The sequence below is a fragment of the Ostrinia nubilalis genome, chromosome 22, assembly GCF_963855985.1.
Source record: "Ostrinia nubilalis chromosome 22, ilOstNubi1.1, whole genome shotgun sequence".
Taxonomy (NCBI): Eukaryota; Metazoa; Arthropoda; class Insecta; order Lepidoptera; family Crambidae; genus Ostrinia; species Ostrinia nubilalis.
The window spans coordinates 9,739,932-9,753,300 of NC_087109.1; the positions used below are offsets into that span (position 1 = coordinate 9,739,932).

The following is a 13,369-nucleotide window of genomic DNA, read 5'->3' on the forward strand; positions in this document are numbered from 1 at the left end:
GTTTCACGACTGCTGGACAGTGGCGGCGTAGCATGGGTTGGCACCCGGGGCATAGCACAGCACAGCATTCCCCGTCATAAGTCCTTAATGTAAGTAAGTTGGGTATACATATAGTGGGGAGGTAAGACACCCCAAAATGGTCTGGTGCACCCCCTCTTTTGGGTTACCGATTGAATGAATGAAAGGTGTTAGTTCGAATGAGCTATATGATACTAATCGCAACACCCCCCCCCCCCCAATCATGGCATATCCTCGTTATACTAGCGCCAGTGAGTACTAATCTGCGTGACTTTTGTCACCCCCTGATGAGTGGCACCCGGGGCGGACCGCCCCCCCCTTACGCCGCTAGTGGCTGGACCCTACGACTGCTTAACCCTACGACCACTCGAACCCTCCGACAACTTGTACTTGTGACCCTGTGACAAGTCGAACACTGTGACACGTCAATCCCTGCGACTACTCTGAGCATTTATTGTAGATACAGTTCAGGCATTGATTGATGGAGCTAAATGGTTTACAATAAGTATCATAGTTGAATATTTTGGACTTGTCGTAGGGGTCGAGTTGTCCGGGTCAAGTTTTTGTAGGGTCGAGCTTCGTTTAAAGTAGGTTAAAATTAATTTAATCTTGTTATCGCAGGGGTCGAGTTGTCACAGGGGTCCAGTTGTCGAACTGTCGTAGGGAACCTACGACAGTTCGACCCCGATGACAACTATGATACTTATTGTAAACCATTAAGCTCCATCAATCAATGCCTGAACAGAATCTAGAATAAATGCTCAGAGTAGTCGCAGGGGTTGACGTGTCGCAGTGTTCGACTTGTCACAGGGGTCGAGTTGTAATAGAGATCGACTTGTCGCAAGGATCGAGGTGTCCAGGTCGAGTTTTCTTAACGCTCAAGCAGTCGTGATACCGTTTGAAGTAGGTCAAAAGTAATTTAATCGAGTTGTCGCAGGGGTCAAGTTGTCGGAGGGTTCGAGTGGTCGTAGGGTTCAGCTGTCGTATGGTCCAGCAGTCGTGAAACCATTTGAAGTAAGTCAAAAGTGTTGAGTGTTGAAAAAAATCAAGTTGTCGCAGGGTTTGAGTTGTCGCAGGGGTCGAGTTGTCACAGGAGTCGAATTGTCCCGGGGTCAAGCTGTCGTGATACCCATTGAAGTCGGTCAAAAGTGATTTTGTATGTATTTTTTCAGGGTTGCTTATGGATTCTTATTTTAGATATAACTTTTTTCTGAGACATGCATGTCACACTTGAGCTGTCATATTATAATAAAATTATAGTATTATCATGTACTATCATATTATAAGGTAGGTATTAAAGTGCTACAGTTCTGGGGACGTTTTGTCCCATTGTTCTTTTAGGAAACCATTCATAGTCATCATTACCATATACAAAGTGTCATCACCATAAGCCTAAATGATATGGTAATGATGTTAATGGTAATGACGAAAACGATTTTAAAATTATATAAAAATAATTGTCACCACTATTGGGACACCTCAATATCGCCATTTTTTTATTGTAATCACATGCTACAAAGTGCTAATTATTAGAAAAATATCGATATATAAAACTTACCAAATCGCACAAAATGGGAATGACGCGAGCCGATGACAAACTGCGAGTGTCTCTCGTTTTCGGAGTTTAAAAAGTCTCGGAGCTGCGTAAATTTTACGTGCATTCTGTTCTGTTACGAGCAACGAATTGAAGAGTGGGACGCGCGGACACAAGCGGGGATAAGTCGCGTCGCGGCCACATTAAAGAACCTTTGATGCTGCCGCGATGGCTATGACGATTTTTCGTGACAATATTTCAATTCATGATTCCATTTTATTGGCTAATACGATTTCAATATAATTTTGTTATTTTGTCACGGTAAATATGTACATTTTAAATTTATAATCAAAATCTGGTCTGTGTATAGGTAAAGTAAAAAAAATTAAAAGACAACGGCAAAGGTCAGTATTTTTACTGTGATGGTAATGACGTTTAGTGCGTGTTTTTTTGATTATCGAAATAACTTGAAGTATTTAATCAATATGGATCATGGCGCCTTATGTGGAAACTTGTATGAATCGTTATTCAGAAGTTTAATTTACCAGAACTACAACAGTTTTTTTTTTATCGATCGGAACATAAGTTTTTTATTGTTTCGCGGATTTACCCGTAGACACTTCTCATTCAAAAACTAGTCTCTATATGTAGCAATTGATATACAACCTTATCCCTTAAGCAATAAAGTGCATTTTGGATTGATTTCACTACAGCAGGGGAACCCGCGGATCAATACCACCATACTAAAAATAATTGTTAGTGTCCTTATGTTGGTAGTATTGTTAGTTTGACAAATGAAAAAAAATGTCTGTCAATTGAGTTTGAGTTTTTAACCGGCGAATTGATTCGTGTGAAGTTATTTTCTCAGATTTGGTGCAATATTACTGTAAATAAACTTTTCTGTCGTTTACGTTGAGTTGATTAAGTTCCTCCGTATCGGGCGTGATAAAGTTTGCTGTTCAGTGTTATGTTTTTTGTGAGATAGAGACTCTTTTAAATAAGCTGTGTTTCAACTTCTACAGAAGTTTAAACTCTTATTTACTTTTCTGTTTAATGGGTATGTTATCTACTTACTTGAAATATTAGATCTATTACAAATCTATTATTCATTAAAAACAACCCTATGTGATGAAAATGTAAATGTACTTTCAAAACTGGTAAATGCATGAACCAGGGCATTGACACTGGTTGGAGAGAAATTATAGGCTTTGTTTAATTAATACCTATTTCATTTTAGGCTTCTACTGATAATGGAGAGTAGAAACAACAAGAAGTGCGTTATTTGTAATAAGAGGCGAAGTCGTGGTGGATCACCCTTACTTTTGAGTAGGTTTCCTCTGGATTCTGACCGGTAAGTTTCTAATAACACTCATTTATTACAAGATAATTTTACTGATTGTGTAAACTTAAAGGCTGGGATTAATATTTTTAATCATACAGTAAATAACCATAACCAATTTTTAATTTCAGTATTTTGTTTCGTACTCTGTAAATGAATTGCATAACAATACTAAAAGAAATTAGTTGATGAATAAATTTCAGTTTGTTATTCTTTTTCTTTTCTAATAGGTATTTCTTATTTCAGTTGTCGAATGTGGGTTAAAAATGCTGGCATAGAAGACTTAGCATATGTACCTATTGAAAAGTTACACCAACTGAAGTTTGTTTGTGGTGGGCACTTCACTCCTGAATCCTTCAATGCCAAAGGAACTCGGCTGAAGAACTCAGCTATTCCAACACTGGAATTGAGCAATCCCATCTTGCCAGATGAAGTTTTGACAGAGTTTCCTCTTCATGTAAAAGACTCCAATAAAGAAAACCTCAAGACAGGTATGATGATGACTTCAATTATTAAACAGTACTGTACCGTTATTCGAAGCCTTTATAATGAGAGTAGTGTCTGTCTTTTCCTGTTTGAGTACTAGTTTTGACGTATAATCTGCCCACGTGACTTCCGCTCCGGTCCCCCACCGCCTAAGCACGCCTCAATTAACGACACTAGCGCCACCAACGGTAGCTCGAAACTAGGTTTCGATATTCTCGCCATTGGTGTTTTAGTTCCCGTTCGAGACGGTCGTAGAATTAGCTCCGCTAGTTCGCGACCCATCTCACAGGTACTAGTCGTGACGTGATTCAGGTAAAATATTACCATCATAATGTAAGTACTTCTAAATTATTATGTACTGGCTGAAAACTTATAAAAATTACTGTGATTACTTATTTCGCAGTGTAATTTATTTTTACAACGGTGTTACCGTTCGGGGGGTAGATTGCATTCAATCTAACTCAGTGTAATTTTAAATAATTATGTTTCTTCTCTAGTAATACTTGTACCTAACGGTATTCCGTTAGACGTGTTTTAAAAGTAACATTACTTTTTAGCAATGTTTGTTTCTAACGGTTTTTCGTTAGATATGTTTTTAAGCTAACTTTTCTTCTTAGCAATGTTCGTACCTGACGGCGTGTTCCGTTAGATGTGTTTTAAAACTAACATTCCTTTTTAGCAATGTTTGTGCCTAACGGTTTTCGTTAGATGTGTTTTAAAACTAATATTCCTTTTTAGCAATGTTCATTCCTAACGGTATAACACTCCTTTTTAGCTGTGTTTGTTCCTAAGGGTTTTCCGTTAGATGTCTTTATTTTCAAAAGGAAAGAGGAAATATTATGTCCACGTGCAGAAGAGGAGCAAGAGTTGGCGTAGAGGTCAAATCAAAGGATGGTGTGGTGTAATGTAATAGTCGCAAGATGTGATTGCTTGCTACAATAAGCTGTAAGTACCATCTTACCAACACCATTTCAGACATACGAATTCCATCGGACGGATTGTGTTGATTTATAAATCAACAAAATAAATAAACGGTAAACTACCTTTATCAATATGCATCCGGGGAAAGTATGAAAACTTCCACTAGGTAGGGTAGCGTACCGACGTACCTATTCTACCGCCATTATGGAAGTCTAACGCATGGCTTATAACCCAAGAGTGAAGTGTGCAGTTTGTCCTATTAGGATACGGTACGTAGGTATAATAATACCTTTGTGGTTTTCTTAACTATGATTTCAGGAAAACGTATGCTGTTACTGTGTAGATAAACAGTGAGTCTGTGTAATAAACGGTGAAGGATGAACATCGTCTATTCAGCCTGATACGCAGTTTATTTGATGCTAGCGGCGTCTGGAAAATTTTTCGGCAGCAATACGATCGCAACTCTGCTCCGCAGATCGATCTGAGATTTCGCCTTATGCTAAATACCTACAGTGGAAAACTCAAACTGACTACTCGGCAAGCTAGATGGCAGTGTAACCAAAACGCAGCAGCATAATCCTGTAGCGAGGGTAAGTTCTCTTGGAGCAAACAGGGAAAAACCAGGAGCCAGAACCTTTTCTCCCTCATCCCACCGGGATAGGAGAAAACTCAAACATTCAAGGAGTCTCATATTGAGCCAGGCAACGCCGCTCATTTTTATTTACGTCGAGAGGTCTTAGTAAGGCATTGGCCCAAACCCTCTTGTTATCCCTCATCCCACTGGGATAGGAGATTACCCAAAGAGAATCGGACTCAAATCATTACATTTCGAGCCGAGCAACCTCGCTCATTTTTATTTACGTCGAGAGGTTTTAGGGCATCGCTCTAAACTCTCATGTTATCCCTCATCCCACTGGGATAGGAGATTACCCAAAGAGAACCGGACTCAAATCATTACATTTCGAGCCGAGCAACCTCGCTCATTTTTATTTACGTCGAGAGGTCTTAGGGCATCGCTCTAAACCCTCATGTTATCCCTCATCCCACTGGGATAGGAGATTACCCAAAGAGAACCGGACTCAAATCACTACATTTAGAGCCGAGCAACCTCGCTCATTTTTATTTACGTCGAGAGATCTTAGGGCATCGCTCTAAACTCTCATGTTATCCCTCATCCCTCTGGGATAGGAGATTACCCAAGGAGAATCGGACTCAAATCATTACATTTCGAGCCAAGCAACCTCGCTCGTTTGTATTTGCGGTTCAAAGACATGAGGGCATCGTCCTAAATCCTCATAATTTTTGAAGAGTTATAGAACCCAAACGCCTTATTCCACGGCAAACGAAAATAAGTAAAGTTGCCGAGTAGACATTTAAGGGCTTCACCCTAAATCCGCATAACTATAAAAGGGTCTGAAATTCTATTTTGCACGGCAAAATTAAAGTAATGTTACCGGGAGGACATATAAGGGCATCGCCCCAAATCCTCATAATTTTCAAGGGTTATGGAACCCTAATTAAAATGCTTTATTTCATGACAAAAGTAAGCTATTTAAGACCTGCCATGGGTAAAAGGTGGAGACAGAGATCATGAGATTACGCAAAAATTACTCGATTCGTGTCAGTTTGGCTTATTTCATTACTGCCGAGATGATACAAGGGCATCGCCCTAAACCTTCAGAATCTTGAAGGATGTTAATTAATCGGGGCCGCAGCTATGCGCCCTGAATTTTTGGTACCGAACAGTTAACGCCTGGAGAAATTAAATAAACTTAAGCCTTTATGCAGCCTCTGCATAGTAAAGTTACAACTATTGACCTGATAGTCTTTTAAATAAGGTATACATTCATAGACGCTTGGCGGGTACCACAAAGTACTGAATACTAAAATATAAATAAGTATTTGTCTGCTATACATACCTATATTACCTATAGTACACCGACAGACTCATGCAAATGTTCTGACGGCAATTGATTCGCACAGAAAGAGTCGCGACATTCGCGCCCTTACCTATTGGACGACTTCATTCTGGGGTAACTCAGGAACCATCCTTGCTTCGGGGTCAGATAACCCATGCCCCTATTGTAATAAAAGCACACAAGTCTGGATAATAAACACAATGAAGTCGGTCCTTACCTATATAAAATAAATAAACAAAATAATAACAGTCTTACAAACTAGTAACAGTAAAAGGTGAACTCCATAAATACAAAATGGCCTAACCGAGTCTCGGTTACCAAAAACATACAGATCAAGTCACGTAACGTTACAAATCCTAAAGCATTGGCTCTTCTCATGTTATAACACTACAATTCATGATTTGCGTGAGGCAAAGAGCATTTTAACCGCCAACTTGAGGCGCTCATGGCACCCAATACCAAATACTTATGATCCACAATAACCAAAAGTATAAAGCTTATCTGAGCTTAAAACAAATTGGGCACGCTGCATGGTAACGCATTTCGCAATTGAATTTCACTGTACAACGAAAACAGTGACTTTAGTAAACCGTACTTACTAAATATATATTAAACCGCGTAGGTTTACATACTACAATTTGTTATTTTCTCATTTATACAAGCCATTACATTCGTTGGAGAAAAGATTGCATACCAAAAGTCACACAAGTCTTCAGTCTCTTAACTGAACTTTCCGTGTGCCCTATTATAGTGTCAATGACTACGTCTTGTCTACTTAATTTAAGTAAATAAATATAATTTATTATTAATATCATATGACACCATGTCATATTGTTAATTCGACCTTTTGTGCACCTCTGTGGTTCAATAAAAATTGTCGTATGAATATGAACGACTTTTACGAGGAGTTAAAGGGAATAAATCAAAACCTTCAGTCCAAGAAAGTAATTTAACTCTGATTTTTCCAATTATCACCGTGACCTTAGGGTCACACAGAAGTACATAAACATGGTTGGAATTAATTTTGGATAATGTGCCGCACTCTTAAGCTCTTTGCTTGGGGCCGAAAGTCCTTCGCCTACCTACATAGTACAATTTACAAAATTCGTATTTGATGTGATTTAAATCTATCAATTATTATACTGTAACGAAGGTAGTCACAAGCAAAATGTTGTGGCACACACAACTGTTTACGAGTTAACTTGTTTTAAGTACAACAGCCTCGTGAAATATTCTAATACCTACCCGACTCGCTAGGTCAATAAAGTAATTTGTCTCTGCTGACTATTGTCACAAAAATTAGTACTTACCCACCTACTGGCAACTTAGGTATGTACACTTCAATGAATCATGAGTGACATTGGCGATGATATAAAACTTAGTGTTACACAAACATCATTACATAAATATTTTTACATAAATATTATTACATCGTGCAAATGAGCGATCGTCCAACGGCATTCAGGGTGATGAAAATAAATCATTCGAAATTAAATCCGATGCCCACCCTAAGGGCCTTGATGAAACCTGATAAGGTTTAGATCGGCTACGAAACTATCATTTAATTCTAGCTGTGCTTGCGACTTCGTTTGCATAACTTTTCCCGCTTTCGCAACATTCTTATTGATGCTCCGCTACTATTGGTGGTAGAATGATGTTATTATGATTTTATAGAATTCGTGGTTAAAGGACTCCAACACAAAGATAGTTTTTGTGTTGATGCAAACAAACTCTTGTTCAGCCCTATAACATTATTATCATAATTGTAATTACAATAATACATAATTACATATTAAGATTGCTCTGAATTAAGCTGGTTGACTAACCGTCAATAAGCTGATCTAGCTGACAAGTTATCACTGTTAGCCCTAAAGATAATGGTCGCACAGTCTTACCACAGCACCGACGTTCGTAAACCGCAAAGTTTACTAAGTTTGTACTAGGAAAGTCTGTATTATTATAAATTTTATCAATTCCGACTCAAACTTCGCTATCCCTAGCGAACAGCGATAACGCGGAATACTCAGGCAATACAAAAGTATCGTACCTATACATAGCCGGCTAGCTATTGTCACCTATTCATTACACCGTCCACCTAGGCTACGGTCCTGTAAAGGTTTATAAATATTAAAATCTGAGCTGATACCTAAATGTGGGAAATGTTGGAGATCATCAAACGCCCGCTATCGGCAAGCGACCTTAACTGTACCAGTGAATATTCTTATCCATACCTAATAATTATTCACTCCTACCGAAGCTTATTAAATTTTTCCAACGGTCTGATACTGTGAGTGAGGGTGGACGTAGCTTTTGCGCCTTTTACATGACGTAAAGTAACCGATAGTTCATTATTACATAGTTGTTAATAAACGATGCATTAGACGTGAATTTACGGAGATGCAGATGCAGGTTGCGTTCTGTAAAATATTATAATGTACCTACACACAGTACATTACCACTCAGTAGACAGATAAGCTAAAGTTCTAACTAATTCATAACATTTCTCACTGATCAATGTCTTATTCTTCAATTGATCACATTGGCGATTACACAGCGCCACCAGGAGATAATAGACACGTCTCTCATTATAAAGGCTTCGAATAACGGTACAGTACTGTTTAATAGCGACGTTTTACCTGAAAATAAAACGTTTATTAAACATACTTACCTTATTCGAAGCCTACTTTTTAAATCTACCTGGTGTCATAAAACACAATGGCGAGAATATCGAAACCTAGTTTCGAGCTACCGTTGGTGGCGCTAGTGTCGTTAATTGAGGCGTGCTTAGGCGGTGGGGGACCGGAGCGGAAGTCACGTGGGCAGATTATACGTCAAAACTAGTACTCAAACAGGAAAAGACAGACACTACTCTCATTATAAAGGCTTCGAATAAGGTAAGTATGTTTAATAAACGTTTTATTTTCAGGTAAAACGTCGCTATTTTTTTTAAATTTAATTTACTATCAATTTTTCTGAATTATTTAGATGTCTTAATTAATTTTCTTTGGTTTCCAAAACAAACCAACCGAATGCAATTTAACAAGGTTCTTTCTTTGTAACCACAAACATGTGTTGTATGCTTATCAATAAATAATATATAAAATCAATTATTAATTATATCTATACTTTGTTACAGTTCTTTATGATCATTCATATTGCATTCCAAAGAAGTCAAATCCAGTTGAACGAGGTATGTTTATCTAAAATTATACTAATAATATAAAAAGGAAATATTTAATTGTTTGTTTGTATTTGATCGGCTCCGTAACTCGAAGCCAAGATAGCCTAAAGTGCGGGTTAGAACCCCACAGCTTGAATATTGTAGTAAACCCACTCGTAACACAATTTAGCTTAGAATGTGTGTTGAGTTAGAGGGACTTTAGTAATTTGTGTAATACAAATTCTTCAAAAAAGTACCGGACCAATTTGAAAAATTTTAGGCAATCTACATTAATTAGCCAGGTCAGCTAGTTTAATAATATTTATAAGCTAGTAATTTTTAATGTGAGCAAGACATGTACTAGACTGATTGTACCCTAAAGTTGGGTAAGAACATGACATTTTATTACCCAATTCACATTTCATTATCTGCTTTCAGTTCCCCTTACAACTACAACCAAACAACTAAATTCAACATGTTTGGGAGCTGTGGATATACCAGATTCTGGTATTTCTGCGAAAACAACTTTTGAACCTCTTCCTTCTACTTCCAATGCACCAGAACATAATTATGACCTATAAACCCATTACTCATGGTAAGTGTACAAACTAATTATTTACCTTCTAAAATATGCCTTCCCTCAAACTAAAGAATGCCACCCTGGATGCGTTCTGCAGTCTGCAGTCAGGTCAAAATGAACTTATATGTACAACATTCTAGGTTTCTGTACATTTTATATTAATGCTATTTGACCGTGCGGATACGAACAAAGAACGCAAAGCACACGTGACTGATTGCCTTATCACGACCACTTACAGATTGTCTTGACATACCCGCAGACCGCATCCAGAATGCAGAACATTAAAACCTCTAAATGCCTTTAATTTAATATTATGTCATTGTTATTGAAGGTGGGCCCACGCTTCATATTTTATGAGAAGAGCTATCATTATCCTGTCTTTGCATTTTTTTAAAACTTGATAATGATTGATTGATTTGGAAATAATATGTTTCATAAAACAACAAAATAAATTTTAAACTAATTTGCATATTTATAATATTTCAGATGATAAAAACATTTGCCATCAAGATGCACAGGCAGAAATATTAGTCCACAGTTATAAAAGACCTAAGAAAAACATTGAAATGAAAGGTAAGATAAAACATCCTAATTTAAAAAACTAAGTAAAATTGCTGATTAATTAACCAATATTCAATTCAATTTGCTTTAATGTTGTTTTTTTTACTAATGGAAATGTTTTTATTACAGACACTTCATCAACATTTACAATTAAAGAGAAGAGGCTTTGGCGACAGTTACAAAATGCAAAAAAAACAATAAGGAATATAGCGAAGTCAAGAGTGAATTTAGACAAGTTAGATTCGGAAGTGCTGACATCGTTAGTAAAGGATGTAGTGCAGAATAACAAAAAAAAAGTCACAAGGAAAAAGGTGGACTTTAGCCAACAAAATATATGCTTTGGCTATATTTAAACGGTCCCCTAAAGCATACCGCTATATGCAAAAGCTGTTTACGCTACCAAGCACTAAAACGCTCCAAAGGATTTTAAAAAATATACCAATGGAGCCTGGTATAAATAAAAATATAATTGATATGTTAGAGGCAAAAGCATCAAGTATGCCAAAGGAAAATAAATATTGCTCGTTAATATTTGACGAGATGGCGTTAAAGAAACGGATAATTTATAACGAAATTGCTGATAAAGTGGATGGCTACGTGGATTATGGAGAGGGCGAGAACATGGGACGAGAAAAGAAAATTGCAGACCATGCGTTAGTGTTTATGATACAGGGTGATAAACATAAATACAAACAATATATTGCGCACTATTTTGTGGAAGGCACAATATCAACAGCAAAACTGGCAAAAATTATATCGGACATCATCAAAAAATTAAAAGAAATCGGATTTATGGTTCTAACAACAGTTTGTGATCAGGGATCTACAAATATAGGAGCTCTTAACATGTTAAAAAGAAACTGTGGACAAGGCATAGATAGCAACTTTTTCTCTGTAAATAATGACAAAATTTTTATAATCTATGACATCCCTCACTTGTTCAAATCATTACGAAACAATTTCTTTAAAAGTGGAAATATGTCTTTCGATGGAAAAATTGCACAATGGAGGCATTTGGTAGTTGCAGAAGAACACAACAGAAATTTTTTAAATTTTAAAAAACTGAATAGTACCATTGTAAATCCAACATTCAAAACTAAGATGAGGGTGAAGTATGCTGCGCATGCTCTGAGTAATACCGTGGCAGCTATTTTAAAAATGATGGCATGGAAAGAAGTTTCTGATTGCAATGATACAGCATTTGTGATTGAACAGTTAGATAAACTATTTGATTGTACAAATGGTCCATCATCTTTAAATGACGTAAAGAAAGGGATCCGGGAAAATGTTTCCACATCAAGTAATCACATTGAGTCTTGGACCTTTTATACTGATAAGTTAAAAACTATAAAATTTATAACAGCAGAAAACACGATACTAAAAAATGTTAAATGCGTAAAGGGATATCAAATATCTATCAAATCCTTAAACGATATTTGGGAAAAGTTAAAGAATGAAGGGTTTAAATATATGAACCTTAGACAGTTTAACCAAGACTCTCTGGAAAACTTATTTGGAATCATTAGGCAACACAGTGTAACCAATAGAAATCCCACTATCACGCACTTTACTGCAGCGCTTAAAACAAGCATGGTTACTGGGCTGAAAGTGCCTCATAGCAGAAGTGCTAATTGTGAAGCAGACAACAATAAACATATGCTGGAATATAAAGACATTTTAAAAACTAATTTAAAAACAACAGAAATAAAAATTAATGTTCAAGATTCCACAGACACTGAATTTTATCCTGTGTTGTCTATCCCGGACCCTGAAAACTTAGAACAGCCCATTGAAAATTTGTGTAGCCTTGAAAACCAACCAGTAGTATATGTAAGCGGGTATTTAGCTGCCAAACTATTACAGAACAGTTCTTGTTTAATTTGTGAAGAGTGTTTGAGCGTGAAAACTCCTGTTGACAATGATTTGTATGCATATATATCTCTTCGCGAATGGTGGCATGATAAAAAAAGTCTCGTTTATCCAACAATTCAATTATGTACCACCGTAAATGAAGCTAAACAATTTTATCATGACCATATTGCCGACCAGATATATATGGAAAATGTTGGAAAATTCATTTTCTTAATGTTGAGTACAAATTGTAATTTTAGTTGGTTTAAATGTCAACAACATAATAAAGAAATTTATGATAAGATGTTTAAAATATTAAGTTACCTTTTTCTAAGAAAAAGTTGTAAAATCATTAATGACAGCTTCATAAAAAGTGAAAACAATTTTGCTGACAAAAGTAAAAAAGCACAGCAACAAAGCATTGAAAAGTAATCTTGAGGCTGAGGTTCGATCAGCTGATAAGAAAATTAAAGATGTTTATAAATAAAAATCCTATTTTTTCTTAGAAAAAGTTGTGAAAATAAAAGTTTACAAAATTATCATTTCTGTACTTTGTTATAATTTTCAATAATTCCTCATGCCTACAACTGCTATGTCATGTTCAATACTTATTGTAATATACCTATTTTATTTCGAAATAAATAATTTACGTTACAAAACTTCGTTTTACTTACACATAGTATAAAATAAAAATAGTAATCATTAAAATATTGAAGGTTCCTATACTAGATATCGATATGCAATTACAACCCTAGCAAAGTATCGATAATCGATAAGTTATTACGAACGTCACTAATACTGTCAGAAAATAAGGCATTATGTTGGTAGCTCCGCCTGTAGTTTGTGCGGTTGGTAAAGATTTGCGGGTCGTTCTCTAAAATGCATATGTGTGCGTGAGCTCAAAAAATATCTATGGAGTGCCGTCTCTTACTCTTTTATGCTCTTTGGTCATTTCTGTCAGCTCTCAGCTGTCATTCATCGGATCATCGGCCGATTTCTG

General features: G+C 36.5%; 1 long non-coding RNA gene across 1 annotated transcript; it reads left to right on the forward strand.

Annotated features, from left to right (window-relative positions):
• The first annotated feature begins 9,349 nt into the window (after window positions 1–9,349).
• On the forward strand, window positions 9,350–12,942 carry LOC135082687 (uncharacterized). The gene is made up of 4 exons (XR_010259448.1): window positions 9,350–9,407; window positions 9,816–9,972; window positions 10,444–10,530; window positions 10,648–12,942. It is a non-coding gene; the product is annotated as an uncharacterized LOC135082687 (long non-coding RNA).
• Window positions 12,943–13,369: the final 427 nt, after the last annotated feature.